Below are 12,072 nucleotides of genomic sequence, written 5' to 3'. Positions count from 1 at the left end.
ACCTGATTAAAAAGAAAATATACCAGACACACAGATCAGTCACTAACTCTTGAGGCAAAGTCCCCAAATCTGACTTTAGTAGGTTGACAAAAATTACTATTGAACTTATATGACTTAATTTTTCTTTAATCTTGTAAATTCAGCTGCTAAATTAAAATAAAGCTTTTCAAGTAGAAGGATCTTTGAGATACCATTAAGGTACAATATTGCCTTATGTCACAGCATTCCAAATAAATATGACTAAAACTTGCATTCAAGGTATGGAGCTCTCACTTTTCCTTTAATCAGTGACAAGTAGCTCCACACTCCAAACAAACATTTTACTTGCCACTCCTCCTCCTCTACCTCCTCCTCTCTTAAATCCTACCCACCAGCAACCTTAGCTTATGAGGAAAAACACAAAATAAGGAAACAGGTAAAAACACTCTTAGTGACATCAGGGTCCAAAAGCCACAAGCAGAACAGGTCACCATTAAGCTAACAAAACACATAAATATATGTTCCAAATTCCAGACTATTTTTAAGGGGTTTTAATACTTACAAAAACAGTAGAACAGTCCTTTTGTGCATATTTAGATATTAGGAGACTAATACTAGCAATTAGGAGACCAGATATTAGGTAAGCACTTCAGTATATTATATAATCAAAAGATACCATCATTTTGACTCCTTAATCACCCTTAACGCAATGGTGGTACAGCATGGTTGATACAGTAATAGAACAGAAGAGTATTAACTTTTTTGATGTTTCAAAGATTATGATAATCATGTCGCAAATTTACTATCTAATGGATATTCTGAAGGTATGCCAAGAAAAAAAGCAACTATTATCCTGATCATCATTACTGTTTTCTTATTTATTATTTCTCTACATAAAGTATCTATTAGGTTCTTTCACCTTGTTCTCAAGTATATTTTTCATCTTCACCTTGACAAGTCTCCTTTTGCTTACCAAGAAAACTTAACATTTAACACAGACAGTAAGAGCAAACATAATTTGTTTCCTACTTTAAAAGAAAATCTGTTACCAGCCCCCCAAAAATAAATTTAAAAAACAGTTTATTAGGAAAAAAGCAATTTTTTTTTTTAAGAAACTTCAGAAAGGCCCAAGAGTATGTGAAAATTAAAAACATACATTATTTATTCCTGTCATCTTATTTTTCACATTATCCCTTGTTGAGAAATTAGCTGGTTTATAGGTTGGTATTAAGTCTAATCTACACACACTAGCAGTCCAGCAGTCAGGAATAATCAAGAGAATAACTTCCATCTTCATTTCAGACTGGTATGCTTACAACCAGTGTTGATTAATGTTCATTTTTTATTTAGTAGCTTCTCAGATAAAAACAAGTTTGCCTATTTCTCTTTGTGCCTACATCTACAGATATCTGACAGCAAGAAAATACAACTATTATAGAAAATTGTCTGTCTATATGCACTTTCCAAATTAAAACAAACTGCATGCCACTGTATCTTCCCCTGGAAAATAAATCAAAGGACACAGTTTTGCCAAAGGAAAGGAATCAATATTGGCTAAGCAACCTGTAAAATCTGGCAAACTAAATAGATGTCAACCAGATGGCTGACATTACCATTCAACGTTCAGACTAAAAATTCTGGAGAAAGTAACTAACTCTTCTATCTTGCTGCTCTATATTTGTTTCCTGTATTTACTCTGATAATGGGCAATTTAACAGAGTTGCCTTCTGAATTATTTTATCAGGTCTCACTGGAAAAAGAGCACAGTTTTCATCTTTAAGCGACTGTGGCCCCTAGCAGGACTACTTTTGTGGGCAGCATATATATTAAACCTCTTGCACAGGTTTTATCTGAGCATCACTGCAAACTGCAAAATGATGTTTCCAGTTGCATTCTGGTGCTCTGCAGGTCTAGAAAAGACTTGATGCCCTGAGGAAGCAAGCTTTGCTGGGATTCATACCAGATCTTTCTTGGGTACTCTGAAACATTACATCTCCCTCTCCCCACAAAAGGACTGTATGATCATGATAAAGCTTTCTTCTTCCAGAGGGTGGCCAGGCACTGGAACAGGGCAGTGGTCACAGCACCAGTCTGAGAAGAGTTCAAGAAGTGTTTGGACAATGCTCACAGGCACATGGTGTGACTCTTAGGGTGTCCTGTGCAGGACCAGGAGCTGGACTTGCTGATCCTTGTGGGTCCTTTCCAACTCAGCTTACTGTGTGATTTCCATTTATTAGGCTTCATGACCCCAAAAATATTATTTATTTGCCTCACACAAAAATTAATTTTAAAACTTTCTGGTTCCAATAGTTTATCTTGCAGCAGCAGATCTTCCCTCTGACTTACCCCATTTCAAGAGGTTTAAGAATTAAGAATAAAACCTTCTTTAATGGGAAAAGCAGAAATAATATCTCAGTACATCCATCTAACTCTTATCTTCTATCCATAGGAACAGTGAAAGCAGGAGTGATATCACCGAATTTAACAGATGTTATCTGTTACCTTTCCATAATGAATCTTAACAGGGCAAGAAGGTTATCAACTGTACTTTCAAATACAAAATACGTAAGTACCATCCCACTTAATGGATTTTTAGGAACAAATTGAGTAAAAAAGTCTGATCACTAGCCACTGGAAGCCACTCCTGCAAGGAACACAACAAAGTTACTAACACGCCAACACCACTAGTACTTTTAAAGTTAAATTTAAGAGGCGAAAAGAGGCAATAAAGTAAAGTACCTTTACATCTCTGGCAGAAGACACTACGCAATTCGGCAAAGTACCAAAACATACAACAGCCTAGTTTAAAAGAATTTCAATGTCAGCAGTAGCCAGAACACAATCCAGCAAGACCCACATAAAGCTGTCCATACCAGTACAAGGAATCAGATGGATGCGCAAAATGGAAATTTGTTTCAAGGCAATAAAGCAAATCCCAGATTTGACCACTGCACACTGATGTTAAGCAGATCAACACGACCTTCCAAAACAAAAGCCAGACTTGAAAAAAACAGAGGGCTGCTAGCTCACCCTTTAACTCCCTGCTCGCTCTTCCATATCTGAATTGCTTTCCTCTGATCAGTGATCCACCACAGAGGTAACAACAATATACCACAAAATACAGCAGAAGCTAAAATTTATATCCTGGGGCATGGCGAACAGAAGCACAAACAAGTACCCACCTTCATAATCTTGTATGTAGGGGGGAGAAAGGGGGTGAAGTACATCTCCTTTCAATATATTTCCTCAGTAAGGATTATGTATTTTTTCTTGCAATCTAAATAGCAAGCCTTACAAAACTATTTGGTAACACTCAGGTCACTATAACATAGAAATCTCCCCTAGCGCTTGAGGAATAAAGTTTTGGGGGGGATAGCTCTAATGAAAATTAATGTTCAAATATCCCTGGATTTAGTTTGCTGGACAGAGCCTTTTCCTGCAGCCCAGCTCATTTTCAGCAGACTTCTGTGACAACAACAGAAATAAAGATGACACAAGGGACACTGCAGCTAAAACAATTATGCAAACAAAGGCAAGTCTGGACGAACTGTACAGAACTGTCTCTGGTACCTGGCAACATAAAAATAAAAGTAAAATATTTTTACACCACTTTGCAAAAAGTCCAGTCATTGCCAACACCACTTTACCTTCACTAACAGTTACAGTAACATCACACATCAATTGTGCATTGGTCTCTGATAACAGTAGTCTAAACATGACAAAAATTAGATCTTATTTCGCAGGTTACAGGGAAAGGAATTAAGTGCTGGTTCTGTTTACATCAATGGCAAAATTTTTGCTAGTCTCAATGAAACCCAAACTTCACATTAAGTTTTCATGACAGTGAGAAGCTCATCCACACAAGAGCTTACCAAGTAACCACATTAGAAAAATTAGACTTTTTAGCAATAATGGTAAATTCTTGTTCAATTAAATCTATTTGTCTTGGGGTGATTTTGTGATAATAATGTATTTCCCTATAATCTGCTTATTGCTCAGAAATGGGTCCTGTAGCTTTAAGCTGGGTCCAGGAGAGGAGGGAGAGAAGCTGAGCGAATTCTTCAGCGTGGTTTGTGTTCAAGGACTCACACACTCCCCCGCGTTCTCACCGCTGCAGAGCCGAGGGAGCACCTCCCTGCTTTTAGCCAGCCTGTTAGCTGAGGCAAGGAATATTCCCCTACTGGCATACCAAAATCCTCTGGAACTTCTTCTTGTGGAACTGTTCAGCTGAGCTGTGATCCGAGAACCAGACCATCGGACCCCAAGGACTGGCAGGGAGGCCGTGGGGATGCTGCATCCTGGCCTTGGGCCGCAGGAGGGGCTGAGCCAGCTACAGAGGGAACTTTAAACACACTGGCTTTCTCCACATCGAGGAGGTTTATTATCTGACATTACTCATTTGTTTCCTGTGCCTTGCCAGCACTCTGCTTGTTAAATAAATAATTTTTTCACTTTCATCCAAGAAATTCCTTTCGTATTGGTGGGGGAGGGAGTGCTAAAACCTGTCTTGTGGGGAGGAGACGTTCCTTCCAAAGCATTTTCCCCTAAACTTGTCTCAAACCGAGACACTATTGTTTGTACCCATTCTCCTATATCAAATCTGCCAGCTAATGCATCACTCCCTATCTTGTCAGTTGCTTGACACATAACAGTTATCTGGGTTATCTGACTCTACTGTTTTCAGTACCCAATTCTAGCAAATATGCTCTCACGAAGCTTCATGTAAGCCAAAGTGAAATGAATGAATTATAGTTATCTAGACAATGAGCAATTTTTGTACCAAATATCAATTCTACTTTTTCAGTTAAACTTTTACATGTGGTTACCACTGTCTCCCATAGCTTAAAACCAGGATTTGAGATTTTATACTGTCATTTCAGATGTCTAAAAGGCTTTCTTCAACCTCTTCTCTACAGAACAACACTTAAGAAAAAAAATGATCTGGGGGTGCTGGTGGGCAGCAGCTCAGTGTGAGTCAGCAGTGTGTGCCCGGGCAGCCAGGAGGGCAAACCCCATCCCGGCTGCATCAGCCACGGCAGCACCAGCTGGGATCGGGAACATCCTGCTGGATGCAGGCGTGGTGCGGCCTCGCCCTGAGTCCTGTGTGCTGTGCAGGGCCCCAGAGTTTGAGAAGGACGGGAAGGTCCTTGAATGGTCCAGAGAAGGACGGCAGAGCTGGTGGAAGGGCTGGAAGGCACATCTTGTGAGGAGCAGCTGAGGGCTCTGGGTTTGTCTAGTTTGGAGAGAAGGAGGCTGAGCTGAAATGGTGAACTCATTGCTCTGTACAGCTTCCTGAGGAGGGGACATGCAGAGGGAAGTGCTGATCTCTTCCCAGAATTTCCTGGAAGCCAGTAACAGGATATGTGTGAATGGTTCAAAGCTTCATCAGGTGAGGTTCAGACTGGACACTGGGAAACCTTTCTTTACCAGGAGAGTGGTCAAACACTGGAACAGGCTTCCTACAGATGTGGATTTTGCTCCATGCTTGTCAAGCAGCTTAAGAAGAGGCCTCTGGACAATGCACTTAACCAAAGTTAACATTTGTTCAGCTGTGAATTGGTCAAGCAGTTGGACTAGATGATTTTTGTCCCAGCAAAATAGTCTATTCTGTTCCATTCTGATCTGAACATAAACCAAACCAACCACCCAAGTTTCCCTCAACACAGATCCTCCTCTTCTATCAACTTGTATGTTACTTGAGTAGAATACAGAGAAATTTATTTCCTTAAAATTCAAATCCTCTGGGAAAAAAAACCCGCTTAGGTAGAGATTAATTCAAAGTTTCACCATAGAATAAACAGCATTTCTTTTGTGTCAGTTGCATACTTTGAGCTATCACTGAAGGGATGTTGCATATACACCAATCCTTGGCACTTTCTTTTTTAGAAATTTCATTTTAAGTTCTGCAATTAACAAATATACTATACAGTAATTCCCTCATGTCCAAGCAGAAGCACATACATTAAACGCAACAGCAAGTTAGAACATTAATCCTGTTGTCAGAGGAGACACATATGACCTGTAAAATAGTAGAAAATGTGTATTCCTTTGTATTAGAGTATCAAGGAATAGCACTCACTTCTGTACATACTAAAATTACAAGGAGGCAGTGGGAAAGCCTAAAAAAGTTCCTGCCAGAACATAATCTTCCTCCAGCTAAGAAGATGTGGGGGTCAAGAGGGAAAGCAACAGGGACACAACCTATTTAGATGTAGAGAAGAATGACTACTAGCCTTTCTTTCTTCAATTAAACTATGAATGAACACTAAGAGGCTTCATATTTCCAACAATGCTTCTTTAATAGCCATGCAACTGCTAAATTAAGCTTCACCCCTGGCTTACCCAGGAATAGGAAAAGAAGACATATGTTCCAAACTCTTTATACCGAGTGTTTGAACATAAGGTAAAATACTGACTATGGTACTGATATCCAGAGCTACTCATACAGTCCAGTTGTAACTCTTATACTAAGTAAATTCTTTCTCCCCATTTTCATAAGAACCTCTAATATTTATTTAGTAATGAATCACATACCTTTCACTGAAATCCCTCAGTTCTACAGAGTTAAAGCATTTCTGCTTAAGCATAAAGAGAGGCACAAACAGAAAACAATTAGTTCAAAGTCACTGAGAAAACAAATGACAAAAAGAGATAAAACACACAAATCTCCTAAATTCTAGCCTATTAGGAAACACTGTTTTTCAAGGATTTTCTCAAAGATAATCTATAATTCAACTTAAGCTCCTCAAGCATGACATGACAATTTTTACAATGACAGTTAATATTCCACCAAAAAGAAAATGACCACACAACAACAGAAAAGTATTTTCTTTCCAGTTTACATTACACATACTTACCTTTATATGAACAGTGACAGCTTAGTAAACGTAAGTAAAAATCTGTGAAAAGTATTCAGAGTCCACAGTGAAAGCAAGCTCGCAAATGAAAGAATGCATTTCTCTGGCATAAAAGAAAAGAGTCTCATACTTTTCCCTCCTCTCTCTCTAAATACTCACACTCAGAAATAGCCACAGAATAAAATCAATAGAATAAAGATGTATTTATGGTACTAAGTACACCTGACAGAAAAAGCAAAATATATTTTTCAGAAGAATAAAAATGACTTCATGACACTCACATCAACATTTACACCTTTTTGTTGTACATTATCTTAACACACTCCCACAGATACTTGTCCCTGGAGCCCATTGACAAGGTTTCATGCTATTCACAGGCATTAAATCAGGCTATTCATTCTTCACAAACAAGAAGAGATAAGTTTCCTCAGAAACATCTAGAGCAAAGACTTTCAGTGATTCACTCAGTCAAACTCATACTGCAGAAACAATTAGCTATGTGGGCATTTAGACTCAAGACAGGGAACTGACATTCAAATCAATGAGACAATGATTTGTGGAATTTTCAGTCAATTATTCCTGCATGTTTTATGAGCCTTTACTTTTTAATCTGTTAACAGTGGATCCTCTGACTTGCCAATAGAGCCTCTATCACATCTGTGCATGCAAACCTCACAGTTTTGCCCTTGGCATGAAATTAAAGCTGTGTTTTTCTCTTATGGGAAGGAAGCTCCTTATGAATGTGGTCAGTTGATGATAGATGAGAACTTCTGATGTACAGCAAAGAAAAAGAAATACTAGCTAGTGGTATGTCTCTTGGCCTTTTCTCCTTGGACACTCACATGTCAATTTAGTTGTGCACTGTGATACCTTATTACAGTCCTGTTTGGAATACTTCAATACTGACACATAGTTAATCAAGATTTATAACAAAACCATGTCCAATTAATCTACTAAAAGGGAAGAAGGACAGCACTGAAATTTGGCTTCAAGAGTCAGAACCCTGTAAGTCCAATTCTCACATATGACACATCTCACACATGACACTAGAGAAATCATTAAAGTTAGTTAAATGAGGGTCTTGCTACTTCACCTCCACGGAAGTCTGATTAGTTCTGCTCTGATTTTAAAGAATAGTACATTTTTATATACTCATTTACTTCAAAAACAAACTAAAACCAAATATCTGGTAACATCAGATTTACGCCACTTAAATTTTTTTTATTATTCTTCTCAAATATTTACAAAGTTCCTTGTGCTGCAGTAGCCTTGTGGGCTTTATTTTTCAGGATTACCATAAATTATTCTGTGCAGGTTACACTTGAGCAAGTCATCTGTCGTTAGACTGTGTCCAGTAATACCTGTACATCTCATCACTAGTAAAATTATGAAACTATAGCTCACAGCATTGCTTAGAAATATAATTTCTATTGGAAGTTAAAAATGCATGGAGAAGTACTATGTCACAACCCTGCAACCACATGCAGACAGTTAAAAAAAGAATTCTCTCATGAACAGCATCTGACAGGAGTCTGTCCTTTACCATTACACAGAGTAAAAGCATTCTTGACCAAATTTTAAAGAAACTGTAACCAAAACTTCCCAAATTCAGAAGAGTAGATTATAATTGTTAATATAAATAATCTAGATTTCTCTTTTATTAGTTTATTATTTATGTTTAATGAGTTTATGATTAATATAATACTAATAAAGAGTATTTTGCAACTCAGAATCATCAGATGCCATTTGTCTTAGCCATCTAAAATCAGTATTATTTCTACAGTAAAACACATAAGTAAGTCTTACTAATTTTTAAATACTTTTGTAGTACTTGCAAAGTTATTGTCCCTCACCAAGGACAGAATATTTAACATATTGTACATTCTTATAACTTAGAAAGCAGACTAACTGCAATGGCCCTAAAGTGTTCTTAGGAGCTGGTGGTATGTACCACCAAGTCTCAAGCACAAAGAATTTTCTAATTCCAAAGCTTCATGAAAGGAATGACAGATTTTTAGTGTGTATTACCACTGTCTTCATTTTAATAACATTAACAATGACAGCAATTTATTATAGCATTAACTGAAAAATATAGTCTGGGAATACCCTTCTTGGTGAAAGCTGAATTGTTTAATTTAAGAATTGATTTTTGAAAGCTGTTCTACCATTTATACATGTAGTAGGACTGTTACAATCTGGCATACTTTTGTGCATTGTTTAGATCAGGTTGGAAAAAAATATGTTGTACTCATTAAAAATAATTTTTAAAAAATCATCTGATAAATCAAAGATTGAAGATTTTTATTTGGGAACCATCTCATGCAATATATAAATCTTCCTGTAAATGTCAAAAATTATTCCATGTATATCGAAGGATTCTAACACTTCCTGCATTCTTCTTTCAGGAAAAACTTGTTTCACCTATCTCCATCACCCTTCACAAGATCCTCCGCCCAGATGTCTTTTAGAAGATATCTTTGCCAAAAGCAGCACCTTCACAATTGCAGGGCAGTATACTGAAACATATGTCTCAGGGAAGAAGAAAAGAAATTATAATTTAAAAGCACACTGAGCGCCCAAGGCTGCTCCACTGATAGAACTGTGTCGACTGCCTTCAAAGGCATATCCTTTGTTGCTTTAACTCCTCATAATATCACCCCAATTCCCACCACTATGACACTTTCACCCATGGTATCCTGTGGTTAATTTCATGTGTACACCACCCAGCTGGTCCCTATGCATATGCTGATCAGATGGAATCACAGAACCACAGAATGTTAATGAGCTGGAAGGGACCTTACAGATCATCTAGCCCCAACCTTCCCTGCCGTGGGCAGGTACATTGCCCTCCAGACCAGGTTGCTCAAGGACTTATGCAACCTGACCTTGAACACTTCCAGGGATGGGGCATCCAAAATGTCCCAGGCTAGCTTGTTCCAGTGTCTCACCACCCTCACAGGAAAGAACTTCTTCCTAATACAAAACCCAAAGCTCCCCTCTGTCAGTTTGAACCCACTCCCCCTTGTCTTAGCACTGCAGTTCCTGATGAAGAGTCTGTCTTCAGCTTCCCTGTAAGCCCCCTCCAGATACTGGAAGGTTGCTATGAGTTCTCCACACAATTTCCTCTTCTTTAACCTGAACAGTCCCAACTTTCTCAGCCTGTGTTTGTAAGGGAGGTGGTCCAGTCCTGGAGGACTGCTGCCCAACATGGTGAATAACAGTCTTTCTCTTTGGCCCCACCTTCAAATTTTAGACTATAAATAGGAATAGAATTGCCACTGAGAAAGGGATATCAATAGTTAACTCATGTAAGCACAGTTAACTATTAAGAGACAGGAAATGTTAATCACAAAACCTAAGAAGCAGGATTTGCCTTAATCTTGTCAAGATAAGAACAAGAATTTGTTTTAAACCAGCACAAAAGCTGCCAAATCATTCCACAAAGGACTGCGCATGCTCCAGAAAGAAAGGTGAAGAGTGCACTGTGATGAAGGCTACTAGCCTTCACTAGGAGGAGGAGGACCCTTCCTCAGCGCAACCACCAGGGTACACAGCACGTATGCTAATGATATTAATGACTTCCAAAAGTAATTTGTATGACCACTCCACCCCAAGGAATGTGATGAATATTCATGAATTTTAGCCATAATACTGGACTGTATGGAGTGCTCTGTGTGTGTGTTAGGAGGAATGATCCCCCACACACCTGGTGCCAAATACCTGCTTCTCTGTCTCTGAAGTGTCTCTTGGCCCGGTTTGGAGCAATTCACCATAAAACCTTTATCCTGCTTTCAAACTTGGTTAGAATTATCAGGTTCAATTCTTAGTAGCTAAAGTTATGGAGAGGCAGAATCACAGAGATCTCACTTCCTGAGGAAACTACGATAAAAAGCACAGAAGTTATTATCAAAACCTGATCCATGCTTGTAAGTGAGAAGATAACCTTCGGGACCTGTTCCCGGCTCACGTTTTCCCAGTGCCACGATCTCTGGAGCCAAGCCTCTGCAGAGCCGCCGCTGCCCAGCCGGTGGCAGCAGTGAGCACCCGCCCCGCCGCGCCAAACGCGCCCCAGGCATGCCCAGGAACCGCAAACTCCAACGTGTTTCCATGGCCTTGGCAGCGCCTCACACGGTACCTTCCGCAATGGCTCCATTTCTGCTTCCAATACCGTTTGGTGATGAATTCTTACGACACAACTTTTCAATCTTGAGCAAAGAAGGGGAGAACATAGACCCAAATAATGGAGCAAGTAATCCATGTAACTCAGAACATAAACTGAATTAATTTAATGGGCGCAGACAAGAAACCTTTCCTTTCACATAACAGATTCAGAGTTTGCACTGGGAGTGATATGGGGGCAGCTTCAGATCCTTTAATTACATATCAGAAAAAATTCCCAGAATCTGAAGATTCTCCTAGTTTTCAAAAGCCCATCACTAGATTGTTATATCACAGTAATTTTACCTAAAGGATTCTTCACTCTGATAGAGAGGATTATCCCAGTTTAGTTATTTTAGTTATTCTCCCACATGAAAAATGGCCATTCGGAAAATTTTTGAGAGGAGTGGAAGTTTAATGACCTACATTTGTGAACCAAAACCCAAAACTTAAAACGTCAAATTCTCCCAGCACTTACGGGACATCTGTCTTCCCTAATCTTTCGTTTAAGTAAAAGGCCAGCTACATTTTCTGACAGTATTCTTTAAAAGCCTACTCTACTGGAGTTCCTCCACCACAGCAGATGTCTGCAAGTGTCAGACTGCACAGTACAAAAGCTGGCAAAGTCTGCTGAATCAGAAACAAAGCTGTTAACTCTTTACTCCCCCTCCCTCTATCAACCATTTAGTAAGGTACCCATGCATTATTGTTGCACCCATCTTGCACATATATCACCAAATGACCTTTTATCACTGTTTCCTCCCTAGAAAGAGGGGAAATAGCAAGACACAGACAGCACAGATGTTGATGTCTCTCTTTGCAGATGTTTTCAGTACCAGATAGTACCTATACGGGGAATACAAGAAGGCTGGACGCGGACTTTTTACGGGGAAATGTAGTGACAGGACAAGGGGGAATGGCCTTAGACAGATTAAGTTTAGATTGTTAGATAGAAACTTTTCACCCTCAGAGCGGTGAGGCACTAGCACAGGCTGCGCGGAGAAACTGTGGATGCCTGATCCCAGGAAGTGCTCAAGGCCAGGCTGGACGGGGCACGCTGGCATGGGTAACACAACGA

The 12,072-nt window shown here is 39.2% G+C and overlaps 1 protein-coding gene across 7 annotated transcripts in view; it reads right to left on the bottom strand.

Moving 5' to 3' along the window:
• FANCC (FA complementation group C) overlaps positions 1-12,072 on the bottom strand; it is a 79,607-nt gene that overhangs the window by 67,085 nt on the left and 450 nt on the right. For 2 of the 7 annotated variants that reach the window (XM_048292296.1, XM_048292297.1), the window contains exon 1: positions 2,719-2,836. The exons of 2 other annotated variants lie outside the window; for them this stretch is intronic. The gene's annotated coding sequence lies outside the window, so the exon portion shown is untranslated. 3 more of the 7 variants (XM_048292294.1, XM_048292295.1, XM_048292292.1) reach the window with 3 other exon arrangements.

This window comes from Corvus hawaiiensis, chromosome Z, assembly GCF_020740725.1.
Source record: "Corvus hawaiiensis isolate bCorHaw1 chromosome Z, bCorHaw1.pri.cur, whole genome shotgun sequence".
Taxonomy (NCBI): Eukaryota; Metazoa; Chordata; class Aves; order Passeriformes; family Corvidae; genus Corvus; species Corvus hawaiiensis.
Note: the sequence above shows the minus strand (reverse complement) of the source record. Positions and strands in the feature narration are given on the sequence as shown.